This window comes from Nuphar pumila, chromosome 17, assembly GCF_984573655.1.
Source record: "Nuphar pumila chromosome 17, dmNupPumi1.hap1.1, whole genome shotgun sequence".
NCBI classification, from domain to species: domain Eukaryota; kingdom Viridiplantae; phylum Streptophyta; class Magnoliopsida; order Nymphaeales; family Nymphaeaceae; genus Nuphar; species Nuphar pumila.
Window position 1 is genome coordinate 17,843,071 of NC_143265.1, and position 15,238 is coordinate 17,858,308.

At 37.2% G+C, this 15,238-nt stretch overlaps 1 pseudogene; it reads left to right on the forward strand.

The window, feature by feature from the left end:
- The first annotated feature begins 846 nt into the window (after positions 1 to 846).
- The window catches only part of LOC149811741 (histone H3.2-like), a 35,113-nt pseudogene continuing 20,721 nt past the window's right edge, over positions 847 to 15,238 (forward strand).

Here is a 15,238-nt window from a genome sequence, read left to right on the forward strand (position 1 = left end):
CTGTTACAACTCATGCGCACATATCAGGAATTGGTTCCCAAAAATGTGATCAGAGTACTTATCATTCATCAATTTGTTTCTCATTGAATCTACGCATGTGGGATCTCTAATGCTCTAGGTTGGATATCTTTGAATGATGACTTAATTGGCTTAATTCCATTGCCCTCGATATTTTGATAATGACATTTCTCAAAAACTTTATGTTAATTGGTTTGCCAAATTTTGACATAACCTCACAAATTTCAAAAATATAATATTGTCATCAATCATTTGTATGATAATACTGTCTCAAACTAATGTGTCTCACTACAAGAAAAATGTTAATTAGCGCCGAAAATTTATAACAGAAATAATCCGTCATAAATTTGTGACGGATTAGCTAGAGAAAACTAGTCGTTCCTAAAACTGGAATTAGTTGCGGAATTAGCGATGAAAAAATTCTGTCTCAAAATCCGTCGCTAATTCACGATGCATTAGAGACAGAAATGTTTCATCTCAAAATCCATCTCAACTTCACGACAGATGAGCGACAAATTTTTTTTGTCACTAATTTGCGATGGTGTTTGAGACAAAATATTTCTATCGCTAATCCGTCGCTAATCCTAATGCATTTCTTTCTTAAACACGTCATCAATCCGTGAAATTAATCCCTGTGCATATAAAATGCCATGCTCTGAGCCATCGATAACGGAAAGATCCGACAGTCAATAACCCATCGTTTCCTTTTCAAAAAATTTCAAAGCCCGCCATTCTCCCACCTTCAAATACCACCTCTTTGCGCCTTGTTCTACCACCTCTATGCTTTTTCACCCACCTCACTGCCTCTCCCTCTCTCTCTTTACAAAAATGGCTCGCACCAAGCAGACCGCCCAAAAGTCGACCGGAGAGAAGGCGCCGAGGAAGCAACTGGTGACGAAGGCTGCCCAAAAGTCAACCCCAGCAATTGGAGGCATCAAGAAGCCACACAGGTTTCGATCAGGAATGGTGGCACTGAGGGAGATCCACAAGTACCAGAAGAGCACGGAGCTGCTCATCCGCAAGCTTCCGTTCCAGCGCCTCATCCGCAAGATTGCCCAAGACTTCATGACCGATCTTAGGTTCCAGAGCACTACCATCGCCGCCCTCCAGAAGGCTGTAGAGGCCTACCTAGTTGGCCTCTTCGAGGACACCAACCTCTGCGCCATCCATGCCAAGAGGGTCACCATCATGCCCAAGGACATCTAGCTTGCCAAGAGGATCAGAGGCGAGCATGCTAAATCCTTTGGTAAAACCTAACCTCTAGTTGTATTCGACTTTGTTAATTTTAGCAGTGAAAGACCCTTGAATCATGTTTTTTGTTTATTATTAAAACATGCAAAAGCTTACTATCTTGCTTGTTTCCTCTTTAAGTACATCCAATGTTTTTTGGCACATTGGGGCAAATTGTTGTTTTACATGCAATTTCACATCTCCATTGTCATCTTCACGGAAAAACCCTCGACGGATATTTATCTGTCTTAAAAACCAAATCAACCGATGTTTTGCGATGGAATGTAATTTGTCGCTAATCCGTCGCTAAATTGGCGATAAAATTTAGAGACGGATAAGTATTCATCGTTAAATTTTTGTGATGGATTAGCGACAGATATGTATCTATCGCAAAAGCAAATCAATGCTTATTTAGTGTTGAACTCGCGATGGATCATGGCATTAGCTAGTCCGCCATGAATTAGCGACAAAAGTAGTGACAGATTAGTTCTGTTGCTAATTAGCGACCAAGGAATTGTGACGGATGCTATCCATCGCTAAGCCGTCGCCAATCCATCGCTAAACAGTTCAGTGATGAATTTGTGATAGATTAGCATCAGATAGCGTCCGTCGCTAATCTGCTGAATTCTTATAGTGTCTAGACTTCATATTTTAGATTACCTGCTTTATATATAGCTGATTAACTATCACAAAACATTGAAATAGCAGGTTTAGGCTTCTCACCTAGTGAGGATGTCCACTAGCACATTTTTAAGTCAGTTTGTCTACAAGGAGTTGCTAAAGCAATAAATTCATATTCCATTGTAGGATGAGTTATATAGGTTTGTTTCTTAGATCCCCACGCAACTGCATTTCCACCAAAGGTGAAAACCCAACAATTAGTTAATTTATAATATTCAAATTCAGTGTTCTAACTCACATCACTATATCCTTTAATTATAATAAAAAACTTGATATAGTGGATGTAAAACCCATGAAAAAAAAGTTCAGACCTGGGTCAGATCCGGATCTGACCTGGATCCGATAACCCATTAGGGTTATAACACTCGATGCAGGGGGCGAGGGTTTTTAAAACCCTCTTCCTTCCCCGCATCGCTCTCCCCTTCCCCCTTGACTGAAAAAGGAAACCCCTTTGGGGTTTCCCGAATCGCACCCCCCTTGTTTTAAAAACACAAGAGGGAAGAAGGGGGAGCCCTCACCGTGCGACCTCTCCTCTTCCCTCCCTACGCACTCCCCCTTCTCCTCTCCTCGTCTCTCACTTTCGACGTGCGACTGAAGCTCGGTGCCTCCTCCCTCTTGTCTCGATCAACATCGTCGTTGCCAACTTCGACGACCTCGAAGGTACGCCCTCCCTCTCTTTTCCTCTTCTTATTTTCTTTTACTTCTTCTTCTTCGTCTTCCTCTTTTTCGGGCTACTGGAGGGCCAACAACCCCCTACCTTGCCTTCCCCTTCTCCCCTTTCTCTGCATACGCCGGGAGGCTGACATGAGGATGACAACCCCCTACTGTGTCTCCCGGCTCTCTTTGCGTTCGACGGGAGGCCGATGCCCCCCCTGTTATACCTTTCACCTCCCGCTCCCTTTGTACCTACCGGTAGGTCGATAGGGGACCGATGCCCTTCTGTCGCACCTTCCCCCTCTTTTTGGTCTTGTCAAAAGGTTGGCAGGAGGCTGGCGGCTCCCTGCTGCACCTTCCCCTCCTCTTTTTCTCTACACTGTCGGAAGGTTGGCAGGAGGCCGACGACCCTTTGCCATGCTCTTCCTCTCTCTATCTTTTTCGTCTTCTTCAATTCCTCCCATTCGGCAGGGGCCTGGACCCCTGTCGATTGAGATTCTTGTGTGACAGGGGGTCTTGCCCTTGCCACTCAAATTCACCGTAGGCAGAGCGAGGCCCTGCCTCTGTCTGTCTGCCACCTGAGCCTTCCGGCAGGGAAGGCGAAACCCTGCCTCCCTCTCCCTCAGTGCTCTCCGTATGCAATGATAGGACCGAACCCCCTCCCTGCACCCCCTGTTCGCAGGGGAGGGCCCGAGCCCCCTCCCTGCGCCCCACTCTCTCTCAGTTACCTGTCAGAGGGCCAATAGGGGGTCGTCGGCCCCCTGCTGCACCCTCCCTCCCTCTGAGATTCCAGCAGAGGCTTGGCCTCTGCCTTGTCTCTCTTTTGTTTGTCAGGCAAGGGCCAAGCCCCTACCACAATGGCCTATTGACAGATAGGGGAAGAGCCCTTGCCTGCGCTGGACCTTCGGAAGGCAGGGGCGCAGTCCCCTACCTCTATTTTTTTTTTTCAGAAAGCAGGGGCGCAACCTCTGCCTCTGTTTGACCTATCAACGAACAGGGTTTCAACCCCCTGCCACCTTCCTTTTTAGCTGGTGGGGCAGGACCGTTACCCCCTCCCCTTTTGATGACTGTAGGTCGGCAGGGGCACGCTGCCCCTGCCCTTGCCCCTACTTCTGCTATCGATAGGACAGCGAGCAGGGGCAGTGTCTTTGCTCCCTTTCTTTTTGGGTTACCATCAGAGTAGCGAGCAGGGGTTGCGTCCCTGCCTCTTTGCCATGCGGATAGGCATGCAGGGGTTGCGTCCCTGCCTCTTTGCCATGAGGATAGGCATGCAGGGGTTGAACACTTGCCCCTTTTCGATCATTATTATGGCTATGACATTCTAAGTATTCTTACCTTATGTAGTTCATGCGATGAATCTTGCTCGTGCCCCGTGGCCCGACGCCTACAACACCTACACGCGTAGGCGTACGCAGCGATGCAACCTTTCGATGTAGGGGAAAGTCGCACAAGGACTTTGGATGGATCAAGTAATGTAGTTGAACCCTGAGATAAAAATAATTGATATTTTCATGCATGCGTTCATATAGATGAATATGACTTATGATTGCTTGTTCTTTACTTGCCTTTATTTCTCTGAAATTACATGTTTTCTTATAGTTGCCAGGTTTTAAATGCATAGTTTAGTTTTGCAGTTAGTCTTCTGCCATTATTTTCCTTTACTTGCTTCTTGTTGTCGTCATACTGCACATGCTTAGATTTGCTAGTATTAGTTCTAGCTTGTGTTCCATCTGTGCGTTGCTAGATGCATCTAATTATACTCTGAGTTGATTACTCAGAAGGAATGATTGAATCCATGACGGTCCCAAAACTTGTTTGAGATTTCCTATTTCGTAGTGATTGAGCATGTCAAGTATATTACTGCTTTTAAGTCATACGAAACATTGTGTGAGGTTATCCTTCAAGAAACCCATGACCTACTATCATAGTTGAACCTTTTTGATAGGCACGGTATGTTCACTACAATGAGTAGTATGAGAGGTCATTGAGCACCTCGAGCTGTGTAATAAGCACTCTATTGAAATAAATAAAAATAATGTTGTTTGTCTCTACTAGAAAAATGCTCAAAGAGCAATGCATGCCAAGTTTGAATTAAATGAATTGCAACATATTAAATGTTACCCTTTTATCGTAGTCATACCTTTGGATAGGTACGATTGTACCTTTGAACAAGTATATCTGATTTGTGTTACGATGATTGGATGATGAGGTTGTGACAACCTCAAAACGTGCAAATAACATAATATTGAGATCACATAAATGGTGGTGATTCACCTTTACAAGCAAGATGCTTGAGTTGGTTGAAAGACCAGAGCATGCAGAATGGGTCTTCACTTAACTAACACCTGACGTACCCATTCGAACCGCTAACTCTCGTCAAAAGAAAGGATGTGAATGTACAAAAACTCTGATGGATAGGCCATTAATGACAGTTACGGGCCAAAGACTCAGCTTTTCCAGTCATCAGAGTTAAGGGAAAGAGGCTACAAAAGTTAGATAAACACTTCTGCAGAAGTTGGATGCATCCTTTGGAACAAGTGGCCTTTGGAAAATTCTCTCTCGGACACTGACTGTTCCCTTAGGAGCAAACTCAACTAGCTATTCGGGGTACTGAAAATACATGGCATAATAGACCCCCAAACTAGTCTCAGTTGTTTTTATAATTCGTGCCTTGTGCGTACCCACAAGGCCAGCTAATATCGAAACATAAAGTAACCTATTCTCATTGCTAGTTGAATTATTCATGTCTTTTGTGGCATTACACTTGTTAGTTAAACTACTTATGTAGTTCTTTACTTGTAATAATTAGCTACCCGTGCTAGTTAACTGCACATAATGTTGTTTACATCTTGTGGTGTCTCTTTGCTTCAGTTTAGATGTTCTTTGCATATGTTGCTCAGATTTAATTTCTCGCAATTACAAATGCTATTACTGCTTTTAATAAAATAAACTGCTTATCTTGTGATGACCTACTTTATTTATTCTGCATTGTCTATTTGTGCACATAACAGTTTGTTATGAAACTGCCCTATTTCATGGGCAGGTGGCAAGTAGAACTTTACAGACAACCAATGGCGCAATGCAACATGGCTCAAGATCACCCTCTTTCTGCTGGCGTCCTGGATATTTTTTGTGAATTGTCAACTTGTTTTCCTTTCTAAAAAGAAATTGTTTTCGCTGACGTCTTTAAAACAAACCCTAAAATTTGAAAGGTTTTCTCTAAATGTTTTCAAAATTTAAAAGTTAAAATTTTTGGGGCGTTACAGTAGATCTCATACTCTAAAGTATGCTTAAGATATCTAAGAATCATGTGCACAACATTCTAATGTTGATGTTCAGAATTATTAGTATATCTACACACCTTGCTTATTTTATAGACTATTTTAGACCTTGTGCAACTCATTGCATACATAAGACTACCTACCACACTAACATATTTTAATTGTTGGACACTTACACCATTACACCATCATTATGAGTCAGTTTTGTGTTTGTATCATATGGAGTGCATGCAGTTGAACAATCACAATATGTAACGACCCCAACTGACCCTCGTAAAAATAATAGATTTTTTTTTTAAAAACAATTGCGGAAACACACCCAAGGATTTGGGGCATCACAGATTTAATATACCAAACCATAACCACACCATGCATTGAATCAACAAAAGAATGAAAACAAACTTTATTAATTTAATAAAAATGTCAAATAGCCTAAAACATGAAAATCACCTATATCAACTCGAGCCACCCTATCAGAAACCAGAAACCAGTCACACAGCTCATAGTCTCCAACTAGCTAGTCAGGACATCACTGGGCATCCGTGCCTTTAATACATTTTTAAGAAAATTGGTAAGAACTAAAGTCCTTTATTTGAATTCATCTAAAAATCCAAACAGTAAGAAAATATCATAATCAAATTCATGCATAAATTTTAGAGAAATATCACAATTAAAAACTTACCACCGTCAACTTACCATTCAAGCATTTAAACAAAATATCATGCAGAATCAAATATTATGCAAAGCTAAATATGCATAAATGCATGAACTAATGTTGAACAGTAAATATGTATGATTCAATACACATGCATGAATAATTTATTAAGTTATTTATCAGAGTTGCTTTTGCATGCATGTCCCCAGTAACTGCACACAAATTTAATTTTCACTTTTCTTTTAAACCAGAAATACTCAAAACGAGTACAAATTTCTTAAGTTCAAGTTAGGTTTTCAGTTGTAGCTTAACACACAATTTGTATTTTATTATTGGGTTTCACACTTGTTCCTCGATTGATATCTGAAATCAACACAATCTATCAGAATATTAGAAATCAACATTTCATGCCAGAACACCAGGAAAATCAACATCCACCGACGCCACTTTCTTGATATACTAATAACTACAACTGAGTCAACAATACCACTCCCAGGTAAAGTGGATGAATCTCTCTAAAATCGTGGCCGGGAGGTGAACCACCATATCTGGTTGAGGGGCACAATCGCACACGGAGTTTTAGTATCTTCACAGTCTCCCAAGACCACCATCCAAGATTTTCACAATATGGAAGAGACATAAAAGAAAAGATTAATTACATTGTTTGGTCTCTTTTACCATTTCAACTAAATTTCAAGTTCTTTATACAAGATCCGTTTTGCAAATCAACATGCAAAACTAATTTAAGGCCCTGTCCCTCATAGTTTAACAATGCAATTAATTTTGAAAAATCATTAAATTTACAGAAATAAATTTTGAAATGCGTAAATAAAGTCAACAACAATTGGAGCAACACATGCTCCTGGCTTACACGGCCTGTTGGGGTTCAAATCTGACAACCCACATCTCAAAAGTAATTTATACATCTTTGCAAAATTTTAGTAAACATGTAACACACATTATTTCTAAACATGTTCATAATGTACATTCAAACACAAAAAATGAATGCACATGAAGCCAATGCATACGCATGTGAATAGATGCTTGCAGAACACATTATCATAATTAACTCCATGCATAAAGAACCAAACATGCATATGATCACAATTTTGCAAACATCAAATAAATTTTAGATTCATGCATATGATATGCATAATAACAAGTTGATCAAATCAAAATTAGGTTTATATATCATCTAAAAAAATACATATATCAACCTTACACATGTACATAACCCATTTCATCTATTCAAACAACTATGCAGACATTTTTATAAATCCAACAAATAGGGCTGAACCATGTACAAAATATATGTTTTCAACATGCTGGCTTAACCGTGCACATGATTAAAATCATTTACATAGGTGGACCAAACCCAAAACTATGCTCATAACAGCCTGTACCATGTGCCAGCTGATCCATATACATGATTAAGTTCATATACATGGGTCAGCCAGACCATCAAGCTTACATATATTAACCTGCACAACATGCTGGCTGCATATATACATCAATAATACTAAAACCTATGATAATATGCAGATCCATGAGCATGTAGTTCAAAACATTGCATTCTGATGCATGAGCATGTGGTTTAGCTAATAAAAATTAAAACATTACATTCATATGCATGAGCATATAATCAACTAAATTTGAATCAAGACAAAAAATATTCAGATGTATAGACATGTAGCTGGACAGGTCTGAAAAAAACTGAAAAGAGATGTACTCGACAGATTTGGATCCAAACAAAAGAAAATGTGCATGGCATATCTGAATTAGATTTGTATGTACATATGCTCAGCAGATCTAATCCAGCCAAAAGAGCAAGTACACGATAGATTTGGACCAGATCTGCCTCTACAATTACTTAGCAGATCTAAATTTATAATATCGTGTATTTTTTCATGATTTTTAAATTATTTTTTTTAATTATAAATTAAAGTGATAAAATCATGGGAAAATAGTTTATTTTATAGGTGACATCAACTGGGTTTGGGCATGGCCTAGATCCCACTGACAAAATCGAGTTGAGCTAACTATGATTTGAGAATTTTTTTCATTTTTTCACCTTTAAATTCATGCAAAAATCGAGTGAAATTCAGGTTAAATTCATAAGAAAATTGGGTATGTACACCGTTAAATGCTCATCAGAATACTGATTGCCTTGACGACTTGTTTTTCTGAATTCGGATTACGGTTGGCCCGAAAATCATGTTTTTAAAAAATAAGCCACCTCTATTTTTGACTTTTTCTAGATCGAATAAGACTGGATCCACTTTGTTTGATCCAAGTTAATATAGATCTGGACCTAGTTCAAGATTCATATTGATTAGTATCTGATCCAAGTAGGATTCATATGGATTTAGATATTGGATCCAAATCTAGATTTAAGATCCATCCATGGCCAATTTAAAACTTTAAAATAAAGTTAAAATTTAAATTTGATGAGGTAGAGTTCTGCCTGGGGTAGAACTCTACCTTATAGAGACTTCCAGATGGGGGTGACACTTTCTGGAATATTATTAGGATATTAAATTAAATACAATAATTAATTAATTAATTAATTAAGAGGATAATCTAGGAGGTAATGTAGAGTTCTATATGGTGTAGAACTCTACTTAATTAAGAGCTCTAGAGGGGATGTCACCCCTTCTAGATAAAGATAAGTCAAGTTAAATAAAAAGAAGAAGAAATAATATAAAAGAGGTAGATCTCTCCCTCTCTCTAGAACTCGTGTTCTAGAGAGAGAGAGTTAGAGAGTGAGTAAGAAAAAAAAGGAAAACCCCAAAATCGTGTGGGGAGAGAGAGAAAGAAAAAGAGAAAAGAAATAAAGAGAGAAAAGACAAGGAAGAAAGAAAAGAGGGAGGAGAAGAAGAAAAATTAGTTTTTCTCCATATATCCATCATTTTTTGTCCTTTTTTACACTATGATCAATGTACGGGCTTTAGATGAAAAAGGTATAAATATGATTTTATATATAAGTTTTAGATGAAAAAGGAAAATCTGATTCAAAAGAATATATATACATACATAAAGTTACAATTTCATATATAGATATATATACATATATATAATTATTTCTTGATATTATCGATTTCCCTAGAGTATCAAATCTTGAAAATATCTATATTTTTTATTTACGTAGATGTTGATTTTCTTGATTTGATGTGAGCATGCTATATGTAGGGATGGCAGTAGACCGGGGGAAAGCGGGGCCCCGCCCCGCCTCGCCTCGTTTGGACCGGGGATGAAGGGTATGAAACGGGGATGGAGGCGAGGACGAAGGTTAAAATCCATCCCCGTCTGGGGGTGGAGGTGGGGATGGACGTGCACTTTTCCCCACCCCGCCCCGCCCCACCCCTTCCCCGCCCTGATCCCCGCCTCATCCCCACCTCATCCCCGCCCCGACCACTTTTCCCCGCAATATCCCCGCCCCGCCTCATCTCTGTTTGAATCGGGGATGGAGGACATGAAACGGGGATGGAGGACATGAAACGGGGATGAAGGCGGGGATGGAGGATAAAATCCATTCCCCACTGGGAATGGAGGCGGGGTGGAGGATAAAATCTTGAGGCGGGGCGGGGGTGGAGACCTTGTTCCCCGCCCCGCCCCGCCCCACTGCCATCCCTAGCTATATGGGTCAACAGTTTTTCCCTATTATATATATATAGGGGCGTTGAGCTTTCTTACTCACGTAAGTTGAATATATATACATATATGTATATTTTTATAACTTACTTCTGATGGTATTCAATTGATCGAGCTCACACGCATACTGCTGATCATGTTTTATTATGTTAATTTTTTTTTGCTTATTCATGCTGCTAAAAGTATTTCCTTATTTAAGAATATGCTATATTTGATTTGTGTCCAATCTGATCAGACTTGTTGATTTCTACATGTCAGCAAATTTGATCAGATTTACATATGTTTTACCTGTAAACAAATCTGATCAGACTTGCCGATTTTTTTATGTGTAAGTAAATCTGATCAGACTTGCCGAGTTTTGCATGTGTGCAAATCTGATCAAACTTGCCAAGTTTTGTTTGTGTGCTAAAATTCTTAGTATGTTCTGAAAATGCTTCTTGGATCCATTTCAATTTGTGTGTGTGCAAATCTGATCAGATTTGCTGAGTTTCATAAATCAACAAATCTAATTAGACTTGTCGAGTGTACAAGTGTGCAAATTTGATCAGACTTGCTGAGTTTTAGTAGTCATCAAATCTGATTAGACTTGTCGAGTGCACAAGTGTGCAAATCTAATCAGACTTGCTGAGTTTCAAAAATCAGCAAATCTGATCAAACTTACCGAGTTGCACAAGTGTGCAAATCTGATCAGACTTGCTGAGTTTTAGTAGTCAGCAAAGCTGATCAAACTTGCCGATTATTATTGTGTGCAAATCCGATCAGACTTGCCAATTTTTATAGTGTGCAAATCTGATCAGACTGACTACGTTTAATCTGTATGCAAATTTGATCAAATTTGCCTAGTTTCTTTTATATGTAAAACTGAGTAGACTTGTCGAGTTTCTTCTGCATGCAAATCTTATCAGGCTTGCTTAGCTTTATATGCATGCGAATCTGATCAGACTTGCCTAGTTCTATATATGCAAATCTGGTTCAGATTTGTCGAGTTCCATGGGTACGTAGATCTGATCAGTTTTGCCAAGTTTAGGTGAACTATTATGGATCAGATCTGCCGAGTGTATGCATTAGGTAGATCTGGTCTAGATCTACCGAGTAGATGATTGTTTGATTGTGAATTCAGATCTGCCCCATTGTTGACTCGATAAGAATGTTCTGCATAGCTGAATTAGTACATGAACTTGACCGTGTTCAAGATTGATGTATGCATTTTTTCTAAAATGATACATAAACAGGAGTTTTGTAACATCTGTGATTTCTTTGATTGTCTTGAAATTCTTGATTTTCTTGATGTTCTTGATTTTCTTGATTTCAGGTTATTATGAAATTAAGACTTAAGTTATAAAGAATATTATAAAAATAATCATACAATTTACAAATATGTGGCTTAAACAAGTGAATAAATGATTTTGTGTATACATTTATATTATGGATCTTGGATTGAATTAGGTTCAGATCCTAACCTGAGTTGGATCCAATGTTGTTTTAGATTTGGTGTTTGAATATGATTCTTTATGGTTTTATTCATGTATTAACCTGTATTAAGTTTGATCAAACAAAAAATAATCTGATTCTAAAGGTTTTATAATCTTAAAAAGGGTTTTTACAAGATCATTTTCTGAAAAACCTAAAGCTGTGATGATTGATATATTTTTTTTGACTAATTTTGGAAATAAATTAATAACTATATGAATATCGGTCTGAAAAATCTAAATCAAATCACTACAATCATCTACATATCTTGATCTTAAATTTAGAATCTTGTTTTGCTTATTTTGGATCGGTATTGATGCATATATGCCTATTTTAACATAGCCCCAATTTCTGGCCTTGTTTATAGGATGATTCCGATTCATCTTTGATAAACACTATAAATGCCTATTAAAAATGACTTCAAATATTTTATAAAAATTTTGGGTGAATTTTAATACCTAATATCGGACTGTGTAAAAAGGGTTTTGTCAAAAACGTTTTACAAAAATTTCAAGAAGTACTTTAATCAGATTAAAATATTATAGATTACAGATTCTGCATCAAAACTTTGTCAGGATAGGGTTTTAAAAATGATTTTTAATTATTTTTATATTCATTATTTTTTCAAACAGTCTATTAGATTGTATTCTTGATAGGTATAAATAACCACGGTTAAAATCTCATGATTTTATAAGCATTATGCTATTCTTGACAGATTTTATAAAATAGTCACCAAGAATCTAAATTTGCCCTGTAAACTTATACTTGTTTTTAATTACTTAATTAAAAAAATTAGCTAAAATAAACTTGGATTAAGACTCTTAGAGATCAGCCCTAGAGAGTACCATGTGAATAAAACCCTAAGTATGGGGAAGCCCCTCCCCTTAGTGAATTTTTATTATATATAAAAAAAAGAGAGTTCTCTCTTATTCTTATTTCTAAATCTTTTCTTTTTCTTCTTCTTCCTCTTTCTTAGACCTTTTCCAGCATCTATTGGAGCTCTACCAAAGTTCTAAGATGGGAGACGACGGCCGATCTACGGTTAGAAACTCGATTAAGGTAGGTACATAAATCGCATAAACATCAATTTTTCTAAACACATGAAATATGCGTTGGACAATTTTTAGATCTGAACCAATGGTGGATCAGACCTTGAAACACCTCTCTAAGGTTGATTTTTAATCTAGAGAATATGTTTTTATGGATCTATGTTATTAAAGAATAGAAAAAAGAAAAGTGGTTTTTGAAACAGGACGATTTACGGGCTTGTAAAGAAAAAAAATGATTTATGGATAGGTTCTTTAATGTTTTTATTAGATCTTATTGTTTTAGCATGATTAATATGTTAATCTTAGTTTATATTGATGAAATATAGGTTTTATATGATCTAAAAATTTATTTTATCAATTTTTTACTAAAATATGTCTAGATAAAAAATGTGGGCAGAAAATTGAGATCCAAAATCTTACAATATCCATTAAGAAAGAATAAGATTTAAGTTAAAGATCCATACAATCATGACTTTTTTATGATTTAATCATGTTTATATCATCATATAATAATTATTTGTTCAAATTCATGCTAATCTTGCTAAAATAAATAACATACATCATCCATGAATCGTAAAAAACATCACGAAATAGCTCGAATAAGGTCTTATTTATGTAAGAATGATAATAAACCATAATCAATTATGAAAACATGGATTGTTAAGACATTAACATGAAGTTTAATTACGCTAAACATGAAATAATCCATCATACATGCTTAGATCAAGTTTCTTTATAAAAAATAATAAAGCCCTAAAAATGATTTTGCCAAAACCTTCATTAAAATGATCTTTCACATACTTGGAGCTGTATTGAGGCCGAAATGTCCTTCATAATAGAGAACTAGTTTTCTGTCTTATTTGCAAGACTATTCTGACTCATGATTTTATTGATTTTAAATACCCAATAAAAACTCATCAAAATAAATTAGGAAAAATCTGAGAGAAAGGTAATAAGTAAAATAAGATCTTGTAACAAGAGTTTTCTAAAAAGCTTTTTCTGTAGGTCTGGAGAAATTCTCTAAACCGGGATAAATTTTTGCAGATGACAGGATCTGGTTTATATTTTTTCTGAATAGGATTTAGTCCAAGAATTTTCGTGATTTTTTTACAATGAATTTTTAGATTATGTTTATTGGAATGTTTCCATAAGATATAAGGGCATTATTAGTAAAATTGAGAAAGTATAATTCAATATTTAGATATTTCGGTGGGTTTTCCAAAAATAGGTTGGCAAGGACCCAAATTTACACATGAGGCTATGTATGATTGCTTAAACGTATTCTACATTATGCAACATGGTTATAGATGTTATCTTGAAATTTGAACTAATATGCATACAAACTGAATGTATTCCATGTTACCCTTGTTTTATAATCATTCATATGGCATGTATGTTAATGAACATTGAATATTATAAGGCATGATTAGTGTAAACAAAATTGTTATACATGTTGATTGTTTAAGCATGATCATAAATTGCATGTAGTTGCAACCTTTATTTATGCATGTGAGCATATGACATGGTGATAATGATGTATGATATGAGCATGTGTGTAGGGCTCGGTGTGAGTCTAGGTTCGGTGAAACCTATGGGTGTCTGTGGTATACGAAAGACAGAAAAAAATATTCATGCACATAATCACATAATTGCCTTATAAAGGTCAGGCTTATAATGTAAACTGTGAGATCTGGTTGGGTCAAAAACATACTTGCTTATGAAATCTCCAGTGGAGAGATTGAGCTGGTGAGTCCGGGTGTGTGTGGTGAGCACATGTAATTTAATTTATGAGCCTAATAATTAAATAACACCCATGACTCGTTCGAAAAAAGTCCTTTGGATTGGGGTCCACTTTAGAGAAAGTAGGGGTACACACGATCGGATGACCATTGTTTTTGTTTTAGAGAATGGGGGCGTCTCTTGGTCCCCTGTCTCTGATCGTAGGGGGGGCAGACTACCATGCATCCTAGGTGGTAGGTCCAAAACCTTTGCAGAGTAGGAATTAATTTTGTGTTGCACCACTGAGAGTTCTCTTGGTTATAGACCGCTCCAGTGGGAACTCAAGGTGAGGTTGCATGTTCTTTCTATTCAATGAGGTTAATAAAATACATGGCATAATATACCCTTATTGGATTGAATGAATTGAAGTTAAAAACCTGAAAGTGTACCTTTGGGCGTGAGAAAAAGTGACACATAAGAAATCAGAATGGAATCATTATAATATTCATTTTGTGCATAAATTATTATTTCATTGGCATGAAGCATTGTAGTATGTTTATTTCTGAAATATGAATGCAGGCATGATTAGTTGTGTAGTTATAAATTATGCTTAATTATGATATTGTGATATTGCATGATTTAAATGATATCTGAAAATGTGCCAATGCCTATTTATATGATTGGAGTATTTGTGTTCACATGTTTGATGATTACCTACTGAGGTTGTGTACTTATGCCTCTAATTTTTAATATTTCAGGTGATGAATAGGCTGATGGGTGATGACCGTAGGCACGGGATAGCGCCAAGAGGGTCACAATTCTTTACAATT